The sequence below is a fragment of the Paroedura picta genome, chromosome 7 (assembly GCF_049243985.1).
Source record: "Paroedura picta isolate Pp20150507F chromosome 7, Ppicta_v3.0, whole genome shotgun sequence".
NCBI lineage: Eukaryota > Metazoa > Chordata > Lepidosauria > Squamata > Gekkonidae > Paroedura > Paroedura picta.
This window is the reverse complement of record NC_135375.1, coordinates 23,274,104-23,295,385: the sequence shown is the minus strand read 5'-3', so window position 1 is coordinate 23,295,385 and position 21,282 is coordinate 23,274,104.

Genomic DNA, 21,282 nt, shown 5'->3' with positions numbered 1-21,282 from the left:
TTGGGCTTTCTGATTCCTAATCTTGGCTCCCAAGGAGACTGGCTGCATAACTACCAATTAACTCCTTGTGGTGGGATTTCTGACAAAACGGTCTTGGATAGAAAACTTTTGCCTACAGTTATAGACCAAGGCGTTACAGGGCAGTAGTCTGTTAGCCTAAGTTTGCCGTGCTTGACATGGAGTACGGATTCACCTCACCTGAAATAAGTTTATTTCTAATTTATGGGACAGCTTTCTTCTACGGGGGAGGAGGCGATTTCTAGTTTGTTTACTGAAGAGATCCTGACGATAACGCCAATAATTTCAGAATAAGAAAAATTCTTGTTAAAGAAAATCCATTGGTGGCCCGTGCCCTCTGAAAGTAAGAGAGGGAGCACATGAACACCGGTATTTCACGTAAAAGGTACTAAAATCAGCCTCTTATTTCTCATTTAAAGGTTCTCAGGTGGAGAATCGGTGCCAGCCTCCAGGTGGGACCTGGGCCCCTTTCAGAATTGAAGTTAATCTCCAGAGAACTGAGATTCGTTCCCTTGGAAAAAATAGAATTTTTCGAAAGTGAACTCTATGGCACTGTACCACACTGAGGTCCCTGTCCACCCCAGGCTTCATGCCCAAATCTCTAGGAGTTTCCCAACCAGGATCTGGCAATTTTATCCCACCCCCCCAAAAAAACACCTCACTAGTTGCCAGAGTAAACCTGACAAGTCTACTGTTAAGTAGGTGTTGGGAAAGCATTTTCTCTGTTGGAGGCCTCAGAAAGCTGCTGGTGGTCAAAGTACACCATACTGAGGTAGATGGAGTGATACAGGATGAGGTAAATTCATTCAGTAGAGTTGCAAATTCCACCTATAGGGCTTACCCCATGAAAACTGTCATTGACTCAGGGTGGATTATTGTTGTTTCTATCGTGCTTAAGTGATTCGGGGAGGGGGGGGGTTGCACTGCCGTGATTTGTGTCACCACGTGGTTTGCAGTGCTTTGTTCAAAATTAACACAGCTGTCAGTTCTCTTGGAACTGAAGTATCAAAAATGGTGAAAGCCACACTTTTGAAAGACGAAGAAGGGTAGCTAACCAAAAGAGACAGCATATAATGGGTCTTTTAAAAAAAATCCTTTACCAGAAAGACATACCAGAGATCACATTAATCTGCAAACTTTGCCCCCTTTTTCATCTAGAACCATGAAATCTGGTTATCTTGAGGAGAGAGACACTTAATCCAGGCTCTAAGCAAAGATTGTAAATTGACCATAAGGACATTTTGATGGAGAAAAACTGGAAAGGATTTTTGTCTTTTTAAAAATGGGGGACATTCTAAACAACAAGCAGCTGTTCTGAGGTAAAAGTAGCCACAATGTCTTTATGCTTCTCTTACAAACGCTCACGTGATTGGTTACTGAACGTTGATAAGGATTGTATTCTCCTTCCCTCCTCCTTTTTCTTGCTGCATTTTTACAGCACATAAAACTCAGTCATATATCCTTAAAATAGATATCTATGCAACGGAATTTACTCCAGAAAAGAAAATGATTATGCACACGGAAAGAAATGTTACAAAGAAAATCGGCAAATATGTGCTCGAGACACTATCCTCGTCAAATGCTTGGAGGTAAGTAGGAAAACATTCCTCAGAAATATATGGGAGATTCTTCAGTATTCATGCCAAATTCAGAAATAGTTTCCAGAATTCATTTTTCAAGAATCACATAAAGAACATGAAAGGTGACAGAGCTCTCAATTCATTGTAACTGCAATGTTTTCCCCTAGAGTTCCAAGCTCGACACATAATCAAAGCAAGCAAATATATTGGCTCCATAAATTTCAGATATATAAAAAGAAGGATCTGGATCCAAATTTCAGAAAAGTATTCTGGTTAAAATTCCCTTTCCATGAAGTACAGCAGGCACTTTTTGGAACAAACATATGATTGACCTATCTATAAATGAAGAGAGAGGTTTGGCAATAGCTCAGACCTCTCACAGTTTCCCCCTGTCCTTCCACTGGTTCCCCATCTACATGAAGCCAGCAATAACCTACACTCCATGAACCGGGTCAGAAGACTGCATTTAACTGCAAATAGTCCCATTGATTTAAAAGGGATTTCAAATGGGCTTATACTCAAGATTTTTGATTTCCCTGGATCATGAATTAAGCTGTTTAAAGCAGGCCTAAATAAGGTCAAGATGTTTGCTGCAAGGAATAGGAAAATGCTTGAAGTGCAGGTTCAATCCAAGCCTTGGTGGTGGATATAATGGCCATTGTTAAATGAATTATTGACATGGACACTTGCAGACATTTTGCAAAATGTGTGTAAAAGCATTTTTAAAAGGCATAAATAAAGGCAACCTATTCAGATACCAAAACAGGCTGGCTTCCCCCTCTCTCTTAATGTCTTGATTCTTATTCCACACTTCTGGTTTCCACCTGTTTTCCTACATCCTCTCTTAATATCCTCTTGCATTCCTTCTTCCATTCACACTTTTCAATGGTCTCAAAAGCTGAGCAGATGGTTCTGACAGTAAATCTGAATTTCCCTTGAATGTCCATGCAGGGTACATGGTTCTTGATTTGAGGACAGAATCCTAGAGTTGGAAAGACCCGTAAAGGCCATCTAGTCCAACCCTCATCTCAATGCAAGATCAGCCTGAAGCAACCATGATAAGTATCTGTTCAGCTGCTGCTTGAAGACTGCCAGTGAGGGGGACCTCACCACCTCCTTAGGCAACCTATTCCACTGCTGAACTATTCCGACTGTGAACTGATATCTAGCCCATACCTTTCTAAAGCAGAAGAAGAAGAGTTGGTTGTTATATGCCACTTTTCTTTACCTGAAGGACTCTCAAAGCGGCTTACATTTGCCTCCCCTTTCCTCTCCCCCTGTGAGGTAGGTGAGGCTGAGAGAGCCCTGATGTCACTGCTCCATCAGAACAGCTTTATCAGTGCTGTGGCAAGCCCAAGGTCACCCAGCTGGCTGCATGTGGAAGAGCACAGAATCAAACCCAGCTCACTATGTTAGAAGCCATTGCTCCTAAGCACTACACCATACTAGTTGTCTTAAATCCAGTTACAATTATGTCCAATATTAAAAGTCTTTTTGAGCAATCACGTTTGGGGATTCATCTTATATTCAGTTTTGTCTTGAGTCAATATTGTAATCCAAATTGTGAATTTCCTTTCTGGCCACATGTGATTCCTAACTTGCAAGAGCACACAAAGCATTTACAACATGGATGCTATTTAGTATTGCCAAGTGTCCATCGGTTATTAGATCCTAGTTGACACCTCCCATTCTTCTGTAATAAGGTCACTTCCTGCAGAGGTCAACAGATTCACATGGTAACAGTTTCTAAACATTGCATCCAGGTAGATATCACTTGCCACATTTTGGCAGCTTCCCCGTGGTGACCTTGCCATATGCTGTGGCCTACAGAGTAATGTCGGAAACAGATGTCTTCCAAAACACCTGGCTCATGTCGTTGCACGCAATATTACCAAAGACGTGTATAGACAGAGCCGCTTCAGGTCTCCCAGTGTGTATTTCAGCCCTCTCTAATCACTCTTGCTGCAGGACTAAAATAACCTTAGATCAGGGGTAGTCAAACTGCAGCCCTCCAGATGTCCATGGACTACAATTCCCAGGAGCCCCTGCCAGCGACTGCTGGCAGGGGCTCCTGGGAATTGTAGTCGACGGACATCTGGAGGGCTGCAGTTTGACTACCCCTACCTTAGATAGATGTAGCATGGAGGCAGTAGGAATACATCCCCCAAAAAATGCAAAGATTGAATAACATTATTTCTCCTGTGCCAGAAGTTTGGTGATAAACTGATGGATGTTGTTCTTCGCCTCCTCTGTCTGTACTTTTCATGGGAAACTCCATCCTTTATTCATGCTGTGAGACGAGTGTCAATATGGAAACCATTAGGCCAATTGAATTTGGAATTTAGAAATTGGAAGGAGAAGCAATAAATTGAATAGGCTATTTGACAATGAGATTAATACTTGAAACCCGAAAACAATTTTGATTTGCTTCCCTGTCTAGTGCTCGTATAACTAATAAAAACAGGATTTGGCACATCTCGAAGCGCTGACATCTTTTTGTTTTTATGATTCAAATTTAATTTTTTCCCCCAGTTGGGTGGGGTGGATTAGGTGCCCTAATCGTTAAGAAAAAGTAAAATTGATTCTAAAAGATTGATACTGTTTATAGATCGTGGAAATGTGGCATTCAAGACACACCCTCCCCTTCATAAATATCAGATTGTATAGCTTTATACCAAAAAACATACACACACAAGGATAATGAAAAAAACATTGCGTCTTAGTTTTGCTCGAATGAGCTGACAAACGTGTAAGCCTTGGAGCAGTGGCATGCTGTTATAGATGATAAATGCTAGGAAGATTTAGACACAACATTCCCAGTCTTTGTATTCTCGGGATGCTCTGTATTCTTGGAGCTTGCGGGGCAATCATAGTAGGGCTAAAAAGATAACGTTAATCCCTGCAGAGTTTTAGCTTATTGGTTTCCCATAAGAAAGGTGACCATCTTTCCCGCCTTTGACGGGGCTGTCCAGCTTTTGAGGCATCTGCCCCATGTCCCACGGCGTTCTCATATTTTCTTTAAAAATGAATTAAATTTTTTTTTTATTTTTGCTGTGCGGCAGGCAACTGAGTAGGCAGCCCGGGCTCAGGAAGCCCCCACACAGGCGCCCGGGCTCCGGGCTCAGGGGCGGGGCTTCCCGGCCAGGTCTGCTGCTGCCTGCTTGGGCAACCTTCCCTCCAGACTTAAGGCAAGTCAGGGAGGGGCGAGGGGGGAGGGGGGAGGCCCATCTGCTGCTGCCTGCCGCTGCCGTGGCCACCTGCCATCCTTCTAAGGGTTGGGGAGGGGGGAAGGGAGGGCCCGTCTGCCGCTGCTGCCGCGGCCGTGGCAGCGCCGCATCCCGCCTTGTGTCTTGAGATTTCTGGTAACCTTACCCATAAGGGGAAATGTGGGAGGAGCTCCCAACCAGTTGAAGAAGCCCATATGGTGTTCCGATCTTCTGGGCATACTGGCCTCAACCATATGCCTGGTGGAAGAGCTCCGTCTTGCAGGCCCTGCGGAACTGTGTTCGTTCCATCAGGGCTCCCAGTACTGGAAACAGGTTGCTAGATGAGATCAGCAAAGCCATCCTGCAATGAGATGTTGTCCTTATTCATTTTTAAAGGAACGAGAGGCCTCCCGTGACTCATAACCTTGAAACAGGTATCTGCATCTAGGAGACAGCTCTATATTCAACAGGAAAACGCTGCACTCTTAATGCTTCTAGGGAGGGAGGTTTTTATCCGAGCAATTAAGTAACTGTGTCTGTTTGCAGTTACTGGGCTGTTGTGCTTTGTGTTTAGTAGGTCAACAAACTGTCGGCCGATTAATTTGTGTCTGGGCCTATCACGCAAAGGCTGTTGTTTCACAGACGGTTTCAATCAGTGCAGCCGAACCAGTAAAACAGGACATCCTGGTCAGAATTAGTTTCTCAACCTTCTCTTGAACTGTTGCTTTTCCAATCAGTCTTGGCAGGTTTCATCAGAAGCCTAAACCCAGAGCATGCGTATTCCACCAGACCCAACACTTCCTGCACAGGAAGAGCTTACATGCCAGTCCAAGATTCAATGCGATCCCCAGAATAAACCTCAGAAGATAATCAGCCCATTGACTGCCCCCCCACCCTTTCTCCCCGTTTCCCCATTTGGGGTGTTCCAGGTGCCTTCTCCTTGGCCCCAGCCCTCAGGGAACTGTTGTGGCCAGAGGTGGAGCAGTCCCAGTGAGAAGCACAATGCCGGTGAGCTCTGAGTGCTACTTCCAGGAAAGGAAGCTGTACTGCTGCTTCTGAACTATGCTTAAAAAAAAAAACCCTTCGGGATTTTCATTCTCCTTTCCTAGTAAACAACTATTTCAGGCTCAAAACACGTCAGTGTTTGCTGACTGACACTAAAACCGAAAACTGCTTTCTGCACTCACCCAGAGACTCACCTGTTGTGGTGTAGAATTTAGATCTCCCTCCCCATCATGTACACAAATAATGAAAGGCAAAATGTTTCCCTTTTCCAGTTAAGTTTGAGCTTAAACGGAGAAAAAAAATGTCCTGTGCCAATTTTGTGTAGTAGTTAGGAGTGCAGAGTTCTAATCTGGCGAGCCGGGTTCAATTCTGCACTCCCCCACATGCAGCCAGCTGGGTGACCTTGGGCTTGCCCCGGTGCTGATAAAGCTGTTCTGATTCAGCAGTGTTATCAGGGCTCTCTCGGCCTCACCTCCCTTCCAGGGTGTCTGTTATGAAAGAGAAGAAAGAGAAGGCAATTGTAAGCCATTTTGAGACGCCTTTGGGTAGAGAAAAGCGGCAAATAAGAACCAACCCTTCTTCTTCTTCAGTAATATCAGGGCTTTCTCAGCCTCACCTCCCTCACATGGTGTCTGTTGTGGGGAGAGGAAAGAGAAGGTGAATGTAAGCTACTCTTAGACTCCTTCGGGTAGAGAAAAGCATCATATTAGAACCAAGTCATCGTCGCCGTCACCGTCACCTTCTTCTTCTTCTTCTTCTGGGTGATGTTATTTTTCTCCATGTCGTGAAAAGCTTCAACTTCTTATTTATACAAGTTAAGCTTCTTTGAAAGGGACAGGACAGTTTTCTCCAGGTCTTTTGGCAACTCTGTCCCCATTTATCTTTTTGAATGACACACAAAGGTGAAGCTGCAGGCATGAAAACGGGCCACTCATAAAATTGTCTCCTACTGAATTTCTATGCCATGTTGGCTAGAGTCGTTAATTTCTCATTGGGTGTTGGGAGGAAACACCTGGGCCAAAGGGGGGGATCATGGTTGGCATCCTGAGAATGATGACATTGCTTCCAGCATAACCTGGAAGTGACATCATCAAACCAAGTTTGGGCAAATGTTGCACATTCATCACATCATGAAGATATCATTTCCAGGTCACACCAAAAGTGATGTCATTAGTCCAAGGCACGGCTCCCCCCCCCCCCCCCAAATCTTGGAAGTCCTCACCTTCCCATCTACTGTTTGTTGCCAATGGGGAACACTACTACACTCAGTAGCACAGCACACTAAAATAAGGTGACCAGATTGTCCCATTTTTGGAGGGACATCTGGGGGCACCTGGCAAATTGTACTTATTTTGAAATTTAAAAATATATATTACAATACTATTTTTACATTCTATGAAACTTTTTGTTGCTCCATATAGACCAAATTTTTAATCAAGAACCCCCCCGGTCAATGGTGTCCCGCTTTACCAATGTTAAAATCTGGTCACCTTACACTAAAAAGAACCAATTGCACTTTTTTCCTGCTTCCACTCCTATTGCAGTAAAGACTTCTGCGTTTTTACTTGGAGTGCCACAGTGCTGCATGCACCACTCTTTTGTGTTTTTTTAATCCCACTGCTGACTCCCATTTCAGCGGCAGGAGAAACAATTCTTCAAAACAGTGGCAGATGTGGCACGTGTTAAAAAATCATTGGAAACCCTATGGAGCTCCTAACAAGTGGAGCACGTTGCAGCTGTCCAGTCTGGATGTCATGGATCACTGTGGCTGAATCTGATCAAACCAGAAATGGATCCAGCTGACACAACAGCCAAATTTCAGGCAATTCCTAGAGCTACCAGTCATCACTTCTGGAGTTGTGCTGGAAGTGACTTCATCATGTCTGCTTCACTATCTCCCCCCTTCCCCCCCCCCCAGTCTTCCCATCTTTTGCCTATTTTAGCCTGGCAATCTCAAGGAGTAGTTCTGGTTTGCCCAGGGGTTGTCCAAAGTGTGGCTCTCCAGATGCCCATGAACTACAAGTCCCATGAGCCCCTGCCAGCATGTAGTTCGTGGACATCTGGAGAGTCACACTTTGGCCATCCCTGCCTTTGCCTAAAAACCTAACAAGACAGCGCTGATCAAAATAATAAACCTGACATCTTCACGTGGTTCTTTGGATCACAGACCTTTATTTTAAAATCCTCTTTTAAGCTACTTCCATTGACCTTTACTGCCATCTGAAAAGCCAGATAACCATTATTTCTGTTCTCCACTTGTTCACTTTACACAAATGTGTTCCGATGTTTCCCTTAAACTTTCCATTTTATAATTGAATTTGTAGTTTCAACCGTTGTTGCTATTTTGTGTGACAATAGTTGTTCCCTTCCCCCTTTATCCTACTTTTTCCTGACAAAAGGGCTGGGGGGGGAGGCATTTTTTTAAATGTTATTATTTTGCTATAGAAGAACATGGCGAAGGCTAGGAAGCCAACAATCTGACAGACAGCAATTTCAAAACATCAGTAATCAGATCCAAAAAGCACCAGAGGATTTAAATGATATTCAAGGTCAGCAAAATACAACAAGGCTAGAAAACCTTATTTTCTGAAAACGGGCTAAAATAGCAACTAAACAGACAAATCGAGTTCAGCGTGCTAAATTATATGTCCTAACAGGGCTTCTCATATGACTGAAATAATATGACACTACAAAGAAGAGTTGACAGCACTTTCTACCATAATAAAGAGGAGATAAAAGAGTTATGGCTAAGCGAAACAAGATGGGTTTTGCCCACGGGGGACCCCCAACATGCTTTGGTCTTTCTGGTTGAGAAGCCTCACGTCACAGGTGCTGGGAAAGATGGTTCTTTGCTGAGATCACAGAGACCTGCAGCCGGTTAGAGAAGACAATTTGGAAGGAGACAATCTGAGCTGGAGTAGTTTAAGGATTGCATAGTTTAAGGATTGCATGACTTGGTGGAATGATTCTCATGACTGGAATGTAATGGTGGATGGATATGAACTGTTCAGAAAAAACAGAATAGATCGAAGAGGTGGAGAAGTGGCACTGTATGTGAAGAAAGGGCTTACCTGTCAGGAAATTCTAGTGAAGGAGAGCATATCTACAGTGGAAAGCATCTGGGTGAAAATAAGCGAGGGGAAAACAAACAGTGTGGTGGTTGGTGTCTGCTACCGACCGCCTGACCAACGAGAGGAAGTGGATGCTGCACTTTGTGAGCAGCTTGAGAAAATATCCAAATGGCAGGACCTTGTCATCATGGGTGACTTCAATTTCCCAGATGTGTGCTGGGAAACAAACTCTGCGAAGCGTCCTCAGTCATGCAAGTTTCTGACCTGCCTGGCTGACAATTTCATTTATCAAATGGTAGATGAACCCACAAGAGGTTCAGCCATACTGGACTTAATACTGACCAACAGGCAAGAGTTGGTGGATGAGGTGAAGGAGGTGGGGACCCTAGGGGGAAGTGACCATGTCCTCATAGAATTCCTTTTGAGATGGGGAGCCAAGGAAGCTTGAAGCCAGACGCGGATGTTGGATTTTCGTAGGGCAAACTTTAATAAACTCAGAGACATGATGAGTGTCATACCATGGACGAGAATGCTGGAAGGGAAGGGAGCATGTGAAGGGTGGGCGCTACTCAAACAAGAGCTATTGCATGCTCAATCAATGATTATTCCAGAAATACGAAAACACTGCAGGAGCTCTAAGAAGCCTATTTGGATGAACAGAGAACTTCAAGAGGAACTAAGAAAGAAAAGGAAAATGTTCAGGAAATGGAGGGAAGGACAGAGCTCTAAAGAAGAGTACCTACAGGTTACTAGGCACTGTAGATCAATCATCAGAAAGGCCAAAGCTGAGAGTGAGCTAAGATTGGCCAGGGAAGCCCACTGTAACAAGAAAAGATTTTTCAGTTACGTGAGGAGCAAACGTAAAGTAAAGGAGGCAATAGGCCCGCTGTTGGGTGCGGATGGACAAACTCTAATGAAAGATGCAGAGAAAGCAGAAAGGCTTAGTGCCTATTTTACATCTGTTTTTTCCCACAGGTCAAAGTGTTTAGGTACGTCTAGAGATGGCTGTAGCCAAAGGACAGTGTCTGGGTGGCAGGTTAACATGGATAGAGAGGTTGTCGAGAGGCATTTAGCTGCACTGGATGAGTTCAAATCCCCTGGTCCAGATGAAATGCACCCGAGAGTACTCAAAGAACTTTCCAGAGAACTTGCACAGCCCTTGTCCATCATCTTCGGAACCTCTTTAAGGACTGGAGATGTCCCGGAGGACTGGAAAAGAGCAAACGTTATTCCGATCTTCAAAAAAGGGAGGAAGGATGACCCGGGAAACTACAGACCAGTGAGTCTGACCTCTGTTGTGGGGAAGATAATGGAGCAGATATTAAAGGGAGCGATCTGCAAACATCTGGAGGACAATTTGGTGATCCAAGGAAGTCAGCATAGATTTGTCTCCAACAGGTCCTGCCAAACCAACCTAGTTTCCTTTTTTGACCAAGTAACAGGTTTGCTGGATCGGGGAAATTTGGTTGATGTCATTTACTTGGATTTTAGTAAAGCTTTTGACAAGGTTCCCCATGATGTTCTGATGGATAAGTTGAAGGACTGCAATCTGGATTTTCAGATCGTTAGGTGGATAGGGAATTGGTTAGAGAACCGCACTCAAAGAGTTGTTGTCAATGGTGTTTCATCAGACTGGAGAGAGGTGAGTAGCGGGGTACCTCAGGGTTCGGTGCTCGGCCCGGTACTTTTTAACATATTTATTAATGATCTAGATGAGGGGGTGGAGGGACTACTCATCAAGTTTGCAGATGACACCAAATTGGGAGGACTGGCAAATACTCCGGAAGATAGAGACAGAGTTCAACGAGATCTGAACACAATGGAAAAATGGGCAAATGAGAACAAGATGCAATTTAATAAAGATAAGTGTAAAGTTCTGCATCTGGGTCAGAAAAATGAAAAGCATGCCTACTGGATGGGGGATACGCTTCTAGGTAGCACTGTGTGTGAACGAGACCTTGGGGTACTTGTGGATTGTAAACTAAACATGAGCAGGCAGTGTGATGCAGCGGTAAAAAAGGCAAATGCCATTTTGGGCTGTATCAACAGAGGCATCACATCAAAATCACAAGATGTCATAGTCCCATTGTATACGGCACTGGTCAGACCACACCTGGAGTACTGTGTGCAGTTCTGGAGGCCTCACTTCAAGAAGGACATCGATAAAATTGAAAGGGTACAGAGGAGAGCGACGAAGATGATCTGGGGCCAAGGGACCAAGCCCTATGAAGATAGGTTGAGGGACTTGGGAATGTTCAGCCTGGAGAAAAGGAGGTTGAGAGGGGACATGATAGCCCTCTTTAAGTATTTGAAAGGTTGTCACTTGGAGGAGGGCAGGATGCTGTTTCTGCTGGCTGCAGAGGAAAGGACACGCAGTAATGGGTTTAAACTTCAAGTACAACGATATAGGCTAGATATCAGGAAAAAGTTTTTCACAGTCAGAGTAGTTCAGCAGTGGAATAGGCTGCCTAAGGAGGTGGTGAGCGCCCCCTCACTGGAAATCTTCAAGCAAAGGTTGGATACACACTTTTCTTGGATGCTTTAGGATGCTTAGGGCTAATCCTGCGTTGAGCAGGGGTTTGGACTAGATGGCCTGTATGGCCCCTTCCAACTCTATGTTTCTATGATTCTATGACCCGTAGCACCAGAGACAGTTTATGGATTCGTAAAGCCCTAGCAGTGCACAGTTGTGATAGGAGCAGAGGGGCTCTCCACAGTGGAAAGCTGCGTCACTCCAAGTGTCCGTAAAGAAGGGAAAGGAGGAAGGAGAGGCTATGGCCCTGATCCATGAGGGGGGACCATCTTGTGGGCCCCCTAGAAGTACAGGGCCTGTAGCACGTGCTACATGGATGAACAGGCCCTGAGTCTAAGGCAGATTTTGTGCCCACCATTTCCACTTTGTCACCTATGCCCAGAGTTAATGGCTGCCACAAATCACTTTGATATACAGATATTTATTTATTGGTTTGATTTGATTTCTATGCCGCCCTTCCATACGGCTCAGGGTAGTCAGATAGACTTGACAGTTGTCCCTTATCAGTCATTCCCAAGCTATATTAATTGAGAAATAAGCTGTTCAAATTCTTAAAGATTCCTGGGATCCCAAAATACCCATCTGTAGGAAGTTGCCCATTCTGTCCTGTTTGTACTGGTCTTGACCCCCTTCCAGTCAGCTTATACTGTATATATCGGTTTAATATCGTCATGCCTATGCATCAAGTGAATCATTCAATCACTTGCAATGTGAAACAAAATGAAGATAACCGTTCTTCAGAAAAGATTGCCTGTTGATTCTTGGTTTGAATCCGAGCTCATTCCTTAGTTAATCTAGTTAGTAGGTGAGACCAGAATATTGACTTACCCACCAAAATAAAGCTTGACTTCACTGAAGGCAGGAAATTCTTATTCTCCTTCACCCCAAAAGTGAAGTAAGAATGAAGACTCACTTCATGTTTAATTCAAGGAGGGGAAGGAGCCTGGGATGTAATGAACGGAGTAGCCAGGAGTCTATTTACTGCCTTGTGGTGAATAATGATAGGAGGAAAGGGATACCACTTCCAGTGCCACGCGAAAGCCATCGCAGCCCATCACCTTGTAACTCTAGGATCCTGACAAAATTCTGTGGTAAAACCATAGAGTTAAGGTGGAATCCTAACATGTCGCACCAGTGAGCTGACATCACTTCCAGGATTGTACCCAAAGTGATGTCACAATCTCACCATGCTGCTTATTTTGCAGGAACCCACCCCTACATTTCCTGACAGTATCTGTTACCAACCATATGTGTAAATGTATGCATGGGGGGGGGGAGTTACTGACCCTTCAACTGCAAGATTCCAAAGGCTAAACCTGAGGTCACTGGATTCCAAAGGCTAAACCTGAGGTCATCTTCTTATATGGACTCATGTAGAGAGCTGGTTTGGCCAGCTCCAACCAACAGCTTCTTGTGGTCTAGTCAGGATATATAAGTGCCAATGGCCACTATTCTATAGAACAACCACCCAGAAGAGCTTCTAATTTGCTGATATTTCACAACTTATGAAGAAATCATTTGCTGCCTTTTGAAAGGTCTCTTAAGGCTTGAAAAAAGTCAGTAGGTGAGAAGAAAACTATGATTATATGTAGTCATGGTTATGTTTTTGTGGGTTATTTTGCTGGGGTTTATGTTTTTAATTATTTGGGATTTTTTATTTGGGCTTTATTTTATTGTTTAAAATACAATTTATGTTCATGTCAGAAATTGCTGCTTTTAATTTTTTTTTTATTTCACTCCCAATTTGATTTACAAAAAAGAAAAAAAGGCAGGCTATAATTATTTTAATCAATAAATACCCAACATTGCTTAAGTACTATTGTAGTAATACAATGATGTAATATGGGCAGATATCCCAAGTTGAGATTCAGTTATAGGGAGGCTGCAGCTATGCAGATCAGGCAGGGTATGATCAGGATGCCAGCCTCCAGGGGGGGCCTGGAGACCCCCTGGAATTACAGCTCATCACCCATCTACAGATATCAGTTCCCCTGGAGAACATGAATGTTTTGGGCTCGGACTCCGTGACATTGTACCCCACTGAGGTCTTTGTCCAACCCGGGATCCATCTCCAAATCTCCAGAAGTCTCCCAACCTAGATACAGCAAACTTGCCCCCCCCCCCTTTCATCCCTCACTGGTATCCATGGGGGATCTGGCAACCTTAGAATCAACCCCTAACAGAACTGAGATGCACAAAGGTGTCAGAACATGCTCTGCAGTTCAGGAGATAACTTAAGACCAAATCAGATGTACCCCGGACCAATTTTTGCGTTGGTATTCAGGCATAGCTGCAGCTTACTACCATTCAGCTCTGGGGGAAATGTATGAGCCCTCCGATTAACCTTCTTTCATATTTGAAATATGGACGGGTGCTATTATTTCAGTTAGTTCAACCAATACGATGACCTTTTGTATCCATCCTTAATCTGCTTTGAAAAGAATGAGTTTATCAAGTTTCTTGGTTTGGAAGCACGAGGATTGCCTAACTCTAGTTGGCCTCCCTAATTAATTTAATGCTCATAAACAAAAGAAGGATGCCTCAGACCAATTGTTCACATTTATTATCTAATTACAAATGGGAACACAGCTTCAGAATTTGGCCTCCTTCCACCGAAGACATATTGGCACCCAAATAATCAGTCTCTGTGTTTGTTTGTTCTGGTGAGGAAACTATTTGATGCTTGCTTCTAATATTCTAGCAGCCAACTCTTCCTCCCAGCCTGTCCAAAAAAGAGAGAGTGGGATGATAGGCCAGTAAGTCTTCTGCTCCAGTAACTGGGCAGAGCAAGCCAGAAGTAAACAAGAAGAATAAAAACGATCACAGAGAGAGCCTGAATATCCAGGAGCAGACTTCTGTGGAGCTCCAGTACATCTGCAGCCATGCCAGAATATTTTTTCATAGTTTATTTCACAAAATTTATATCCCGCCTTTCTGTGCTCACAAAAGCTGCCAAAGCAGCTAACAAACTAAAACCTAGATGATAAAATTACACTGCAAAACCATTAACATCAATATTTAAGGGCCTGGCAAACAGCAGTTAAAAGAATCAGTCATCATCTTTGTCAGTCAGCAGTTCTGCCAGGGCTGCCCAGATGCCAAAGGCTGTTGTTTGTTTAAAAAAAAAACCACTTTCCCCATAGGTTGAAAACATTTGATACTATTTTGCTTTGGTTGCTAAGCAACTCACTTTCAATATGCTCTTTTCCCACCATGGCCTACCATGACACCAACCGGGTTAATACTTTGAGGGAGTGCAGGGGGTTGGACTAGATGACCCATGAGATCCCTTCCAACTCTATTATTCTATGATTCTAGGAGGGTTAGTACTTTCGGGTCAGGGTAACAGCTGCCACTGTTTAATTTGAGGAGATCTATAGGGTGAGGATTAGAATAACATCCTTTTAGAGCTTTGTGTCTTTTAGTGTTTTTTATTGTTATTCTATTGTAGTATGTTTTTTGTGATGTCATTTCCTCATGCAGGAAGGTTTATCATTAAACAGGAAGGGAAGAGAGAGAGATTAAGGATTCACAGGGCCCGTAGCACCAAAGCCAATTGAAGGATTCATGGGGCCCTAGCAGAGGACAACTACGGTGGGAGCAACCAAACTGGGCGGGAGCCCACCCCCACATTGGAAATCAGTGCCACTCTAAGTGTCCTTAAAGAGCTCCATCAGTCAAGCTCACTTGCCAAGAGGGTGTTGGATGGAGACAAGGAGGCCTCAGACTCACCTGCTGCTGCCTCCCTTGTGGTCCCATGCAGAAGAGGGGAGGTAGTGGAGGCAATATGAGTGCAGGGAATGGAGGAAGGAGCAGCAGTGGTGGTGAGGTGGCAGCAGGCAAGAAAGGACCAGAGGAGGATGGAGGAATACACAGCAGGCTTTTTCTCCCCACTGTGGTGAAGAGTACGTTCATGCAGGCATGCTCTTAGTCCTTGCCAGATCCCTTGACTCCACCTTCTTAGGGCTGTGTCTGTGCAATGCGGCCACCTTCCTTCCTCCTCCAGCACTGCAATCCTGACATCCTCACACGATAAAATGTTACAGGAAAAGAGGCTACAGCCATGATCCAGTGGTGGAAGTCACCACATGGAGTGGATGGATGGATGGATGGATGGATGGATGGATGGATGGATGGATGGATGGATGGATGGATGGGTGGAGATGGATGGATGGATGGATGGATGGATGGATGGATGGATGGATGTTGTTGAACCCGTGATACTTTTGGAGGTCAGATAATGAGCATCATAACGAAATGGTGGCCAGAAAGGATGGGTCCAATTGCAAAAAGTTGGCAGGTTCCACAAAATGTTAGGCAGTTGCAAGCTAAGCATAACACTATGTTGAAGACGGAAGTTTCCAAATGTTTCTTTCCCTGTGTCACAAGCATGATGCCTTCTGAACTCTTCCAAACTGAAGGATAGCCAGAAATTAGTCTTGACTTTGGCACTAGAAACACATTGGCAGGTATTATGGCACCTACATGCACTTGCTCTAACCATTAAAACATGTGATGAAATGCATTATTTATTTATTCAATCTATATACTGCCCATCACTGTGTATTATATTTGTATCCTCCCCAACCTCTCAGAGGTTCACAGCAGTGTACATGGGATGACCCCCCATTTTTCTTCACATCTTTCCTGTGAAGTTGAGAGAGAGCAATTGACCTAATATCACCCCACAAATACCATGGCTGAGATGAAATAGGACTTTAAGGCTTTTCCAATCCAAATCTGGCAGGTATGTGATCACATGCTGAAGAGGCTACACATTCTGCAATTTAAATTAAACTAAAGCTTCTTTATACGGCTAAGCACTGCAGAAGAACATTAAAAGAACCCTTTTGATCCATTTGCTCACTCCTGTAAATACCATAGCTGATGGAGTCTACTCTTAACTCAAAAAGTACCCTCAATGTGCTGGCATTAAAAGTAGGCCAGTTTGGCGTAGTGGTTAGGAGTGTGGACTTCTAATCTGGCATGCTGGGTTTGATTCTGCACTGCCCCACATGCAACCAGCTGGGTGACCTTGGGCTCGCCACGGCATTGATAAAACTGTTCTGACCGAGCAGTGATATCAGGGCTCTCTCAGCCTCTCCCACCTCACAGGGTGTCTGTTGTGGGGAGAGGAATGGGAAGGCGACTGTAAGCCGCTTTGAGCCTCCTTCGGGTAGAGAAAAGCGGCATATAAGAACCTACTCTTCTTTTTCTTCTTTACATACACCTAGATTTCCTTATTTTTAATCTATACATCTATCCATTGATGTATTAATCTGTTTGCATACTACCCTTTTGTCCCAACAACAGGACTCCATGTTAGCTTGCAATAAGAGAATGTAGGGGGTACAATAAATATTAACAGCATCTTAGATGCAATGATTAAAGATGAAGGCACCCAATTCTGGTCTGCTTATGGGGATAAGCCTACCAAGTCTTCCAGGTTGGCAGGAGACATCCCAGTGGCAGCCCTCTTCCTCTACCCCCACTTGGTGGGCTAGCACGGGGGAAATGGTGGCTACCAGCAATACAGTGATGTGAACAGTAGCAGAACAGTAACATCACTGCAGAGGGGCAAAGCTCTAGCATTTTCCAGAATATTATGGTTAAGCTGTATTACCAGCAATGTCAGGATATCAATGGAGAGCCCCACCACCACCACCGCTCTGGAGAGAGCCCCCAGTAAGCACTGAGTTTTCTACAGGTTACCAGCTTCAGGGGGCTGTGCTATTGGTGATGGGGTGTGAACAGACATAGCGACTGTATCCACAACTATTGAAAAGCTCCATATAGCCAATATCCACAGATTTTTTTTACATATTCTACATAACGCTCTTTGATTCATAAGTGAAGAATTCAAAGGATTTCTCCTCAGCACCAATATCAGTACCAGTATGATCTAGTGATTAGAATGATCTGGGGAAAATGTACACAGCTGAGTCATTCAGTAACAAGAATCCATCCAGAAGAAATAATACTGACTGTAGTCATCCCTTGCAGGCCTTTAGCCAGGTCATCCTGTGTGGGCCAGGAACTCTTCTGGAAATTCCAAGTGGTTGACAAAGTTCCTGTTATCTTGGGTATGGAATGATTATGATGTTTTCTACGGACTGCAGTCAAAAGGCTTCATATGTGCTCTCATAACATTGCCTAGACCAGGGGTAGTCAACCTGTGGTCAGCATTTGCTGGCAGGGACTCATGGGAATTGTAGTTCATGGACATCTGGAGGACCACAGGTTGACTACCCCTGGCCTAGGCAACCTGAAGTCCTCACTAGCAATGTGTTAGTTGGGGAATTAGGGCAGGGGTAGTCAACCTGTGGTCCTCCAGATGTCCATGGACTACAATTCCCATGAGCCCCTGACTACCCCTGAATTAGGGCACCAGAGGTGGATTCTTATACAGCCCATCCAAGCATGGTTCTCTTCAGCCAGAGGACCCCAGTATTCTTCCAGAACTATCTGAGACAATGCTAGCCACAGCACTAATGACCTCTCCTTGGAAATCAAAGAGACTCGGGACATGTCTTGTGAGAATGGTCCTTTAGACGATAGTTAATTATTCCTTTCTCACAATACAAGAACTCATGGTCATCCAATAAAATTAATGAGTAGTAGGTTTAGAGTAGACAAAAAGAAGTACTTCACACAAAGAGTAATTAACAGGTAGAATTCACAGCTGAAGGAAGTGAGGAAGACCTGGTTTTTTGTACCCATCTTTCTGCTACCCAAAGGGGTCTCAAGGCAGCTTATTTTCCTGGACTTCTGAAGATGACTGTTGGAGATAGATTTCCTAAAAGAAAGCCAAGTCTGGTCCGTGTTTTAAATACTTTGAGTACACTAGGCCCAGTTTACCATGTCTGCCCTGCTTTGTGTGGCTGTACATTGTCTGAAGCACTCCATTCTCAGATTGCATCTAAGTAACCCATCAAATTGGAAGAATGGGACTTAGCCCAAACTATATTCCTAATTGATTAACTGTCTGTCACAATAAGAAAACTGTGTGGGTTCCAAAGTAGCTCTGCTCCACAAAGATTAGCTCATAGAGCTCATGACATGTTTTACATTGTTAAAGTTCTCCCAAATTCAAAATGCACATGTTGTGTGATTGTGAGAATGTGTGAGAAAGAGAGAGAGAGAGAGACAGAGAGAGAGATTGTTTAAGAACTGGAAAATATTCAATGACTGATCTAAATTTTACCAGAACAGAAAAAAAAATGAGCAAGACACGGAGCTTTGATGAGTACCCAACTGAAGTCATCATAAAAGCCTGGGATGATTTTAGAAGTACAGAACGTGAAGGGGGTTTTCACAGAAAAGTTCAGAGAGGAGACAATTTACAAATTCACAGTTTGTTGTTTGCCTTATGACAAAATTCCCAGCATTGGCCAATCAGAGATGGAGGAGGGTGGTAAAGTAGGGCTGGACAGCAAAATTATCCTGCGACTATCAACTGCTGTGTAGAACATTAAGCAATCAGTATTATGAAATTGAAATGTGAATGTTTGTCCTTGAAGAAGAAATTTGGCTAGATTTGGACCGCATGGGCAGGTCTGGATTTGGGCAGATTTGGAAAAATGAGAGAGAGCGAGAGAGAGGGAGAAAGAGAGAGAGAGAGAGATTTGCATAGGCATTTACGGTCTGGAATTAGAGATTTTTCCTGGACAATAGCCAATGTTCTGCAATGGTAAAGTGGAAATGTGTGCCATTGTTAGTTGGCACTATTTTACTTCTAGCTGTACCTCCTCCCACCTAGTAACAGGGATTAAACTACTGATAGTTTTTTTGTATTACCTTTTCATTAAAGATTCCCATCTTACTTGCTGTCCTCCTAACCCTTGGGGAGAGGGGGGGTTTAACATGTGTCAAACACCATGCCATGACAGCTGACTTACGGTAACCCCAGCTTTCAAGACAAGTGAGAAGCAGAGATAGCTTCCCAGTGCCTTCCTCTGCAGGATCTTCTTTTGGTGGTCTCCCTAACTATTCCTCCTGCTTAGCTTCCAAGATCTGATGAGGCCAGGCTATATCATGCAGCCTTCCATCCTCATTAATAAATGCACCGTGTAAAGCATGCAGTAACTGATCAGGTCGGAACTGTAAGGATAAAACCACAGCATGAGAATGAGAGGGTGCACAAAACCAGTGGGAAGGAAGCCATTGCTGAGATAAGGTGCCGGTCCAGGATTTAAGAACACAGTCCTATGCAGAGTTACTGACTCTAAGGGCACTTTCACCCATGCTGAATAGTGCTCTTTCCTTCCACTTTCAATGCATTTTGCAACTGGGTTTTACAGTGAGAAATGGCAAGATCCATTTGCAAGCAATTGCTGAAGTGCATGATTCAGTGTGGGTCAAAGGATCCTAAGCCTATGGAAATCCGTGGAGTATCTCTGCCTAGGGTTGCCCTGTCAGTGTCAAAGGCCTCACTCCAGGCTTTCCAGCTGTTCCAGATTTCAAGAAGCTGTCCCTCCTTTCAGTGGTAAAGTCTCCCTTTTCAATTAGAGATGCACCATAATTGCAAAAAGCAACTTGAGCACATTACAAGGACAACATATTCTTATGACACATGGTTACTGCTCTGACACACACAGTAACATCGTTTTCTTGTAGACTCACAATGTGTTTCTTATTTTGACCATGGCAGCAAGGATACCAATAGCTCAGCAATGGAAACAAAGAGCGGAGGGGAGGGGACGGGACGGTGGGGAGAGGAATAGCAACTTAATGTATGACATGCAATTATAATGGAGATACTTATAAACTGTAAAGCAAACATGGGAAAGAAAGAACTGATCACTGCTGAAATTTTAAGTAGCTGGCTCCCTTTTATTGGAATACTAGAGGCAAAGCCCATTGCACCCAGGGAAACAATGGGTACTAGGATGCAGACCTGCACTGTGGCCTTCCTGGGGGCTGGCTACATGGCAAGAGTTCCTGCCCACCCTTGGAGCCTTGAATCCTTGCCTTCAAACCTCAAGGAACATTCCTGATCTACAGGTCACCAATCTCCAGGTGCGGCCTGGAAATCTCCTGGAATCGGAGGTCTTCTGCAGACCACAGAGATCAGCTCCCCAGAGGACAATGGCTGTTTTGGAGGGGGGACTCTGCAGTGACAACTCATCTCCAGGCTCCTGGAGATGAAAGGGCTTGCTTGGGAGGGGGGAGCTCTGTGGCAACGTGCCCTAGAGAGGTTGCAGGAAGGTAATCTCCACTTGGGACCTGGAGATTTGCTGGAATTGCAGGACATTTCTAGGCAACATAGATCAATCCCCATATAGAAAAGGGCTACTTGGGTGGGGGGACTCTCTGGCTTTGGATCCCAGGGAGGTGCAAGGATGCCAGGCTCCAGGTGGGAAACAAAGAGAAATGTTCTGTGGCAGTAATTGCTAATAACAATAAACATCAAATAATTCATAAACTTGTCACAGTTTCTTCCTTCAAAGAAAATATTTAATTGATATCAACATTTGCTTGAAGAAGTTAAAACCTTTCAGTTTGTACATTCTTCAGTTCAGTTCAATATCAAAGTAAATTAAAAAAACAGTTGTATGTTACAATCAAACATGAAAACATTGGTTAGCAAAGAATATACAAAGGATTTCTAAATCACTGCCTCTATGTCATCTTTTCTCAACTTCAGGGGTTGAGAAACCCCTGAAATAGTCTTCAGGCTTTGAGAAATTCCAGAAGTAGGATCTCCAGGGCCCAGCTGGAGGCTAGCATTGCTGCCACTGTTCAGGAATGCCAATCTCAGGTGGGACCTAGAAAAGCCCCAGAATTAAAGTTCTTTTCCAGACTACAAAAGTCACTTCCCCTGCTTGGGACAGTGACGGGGTGTTGTGTAGCACTTACCCCTACAGAGA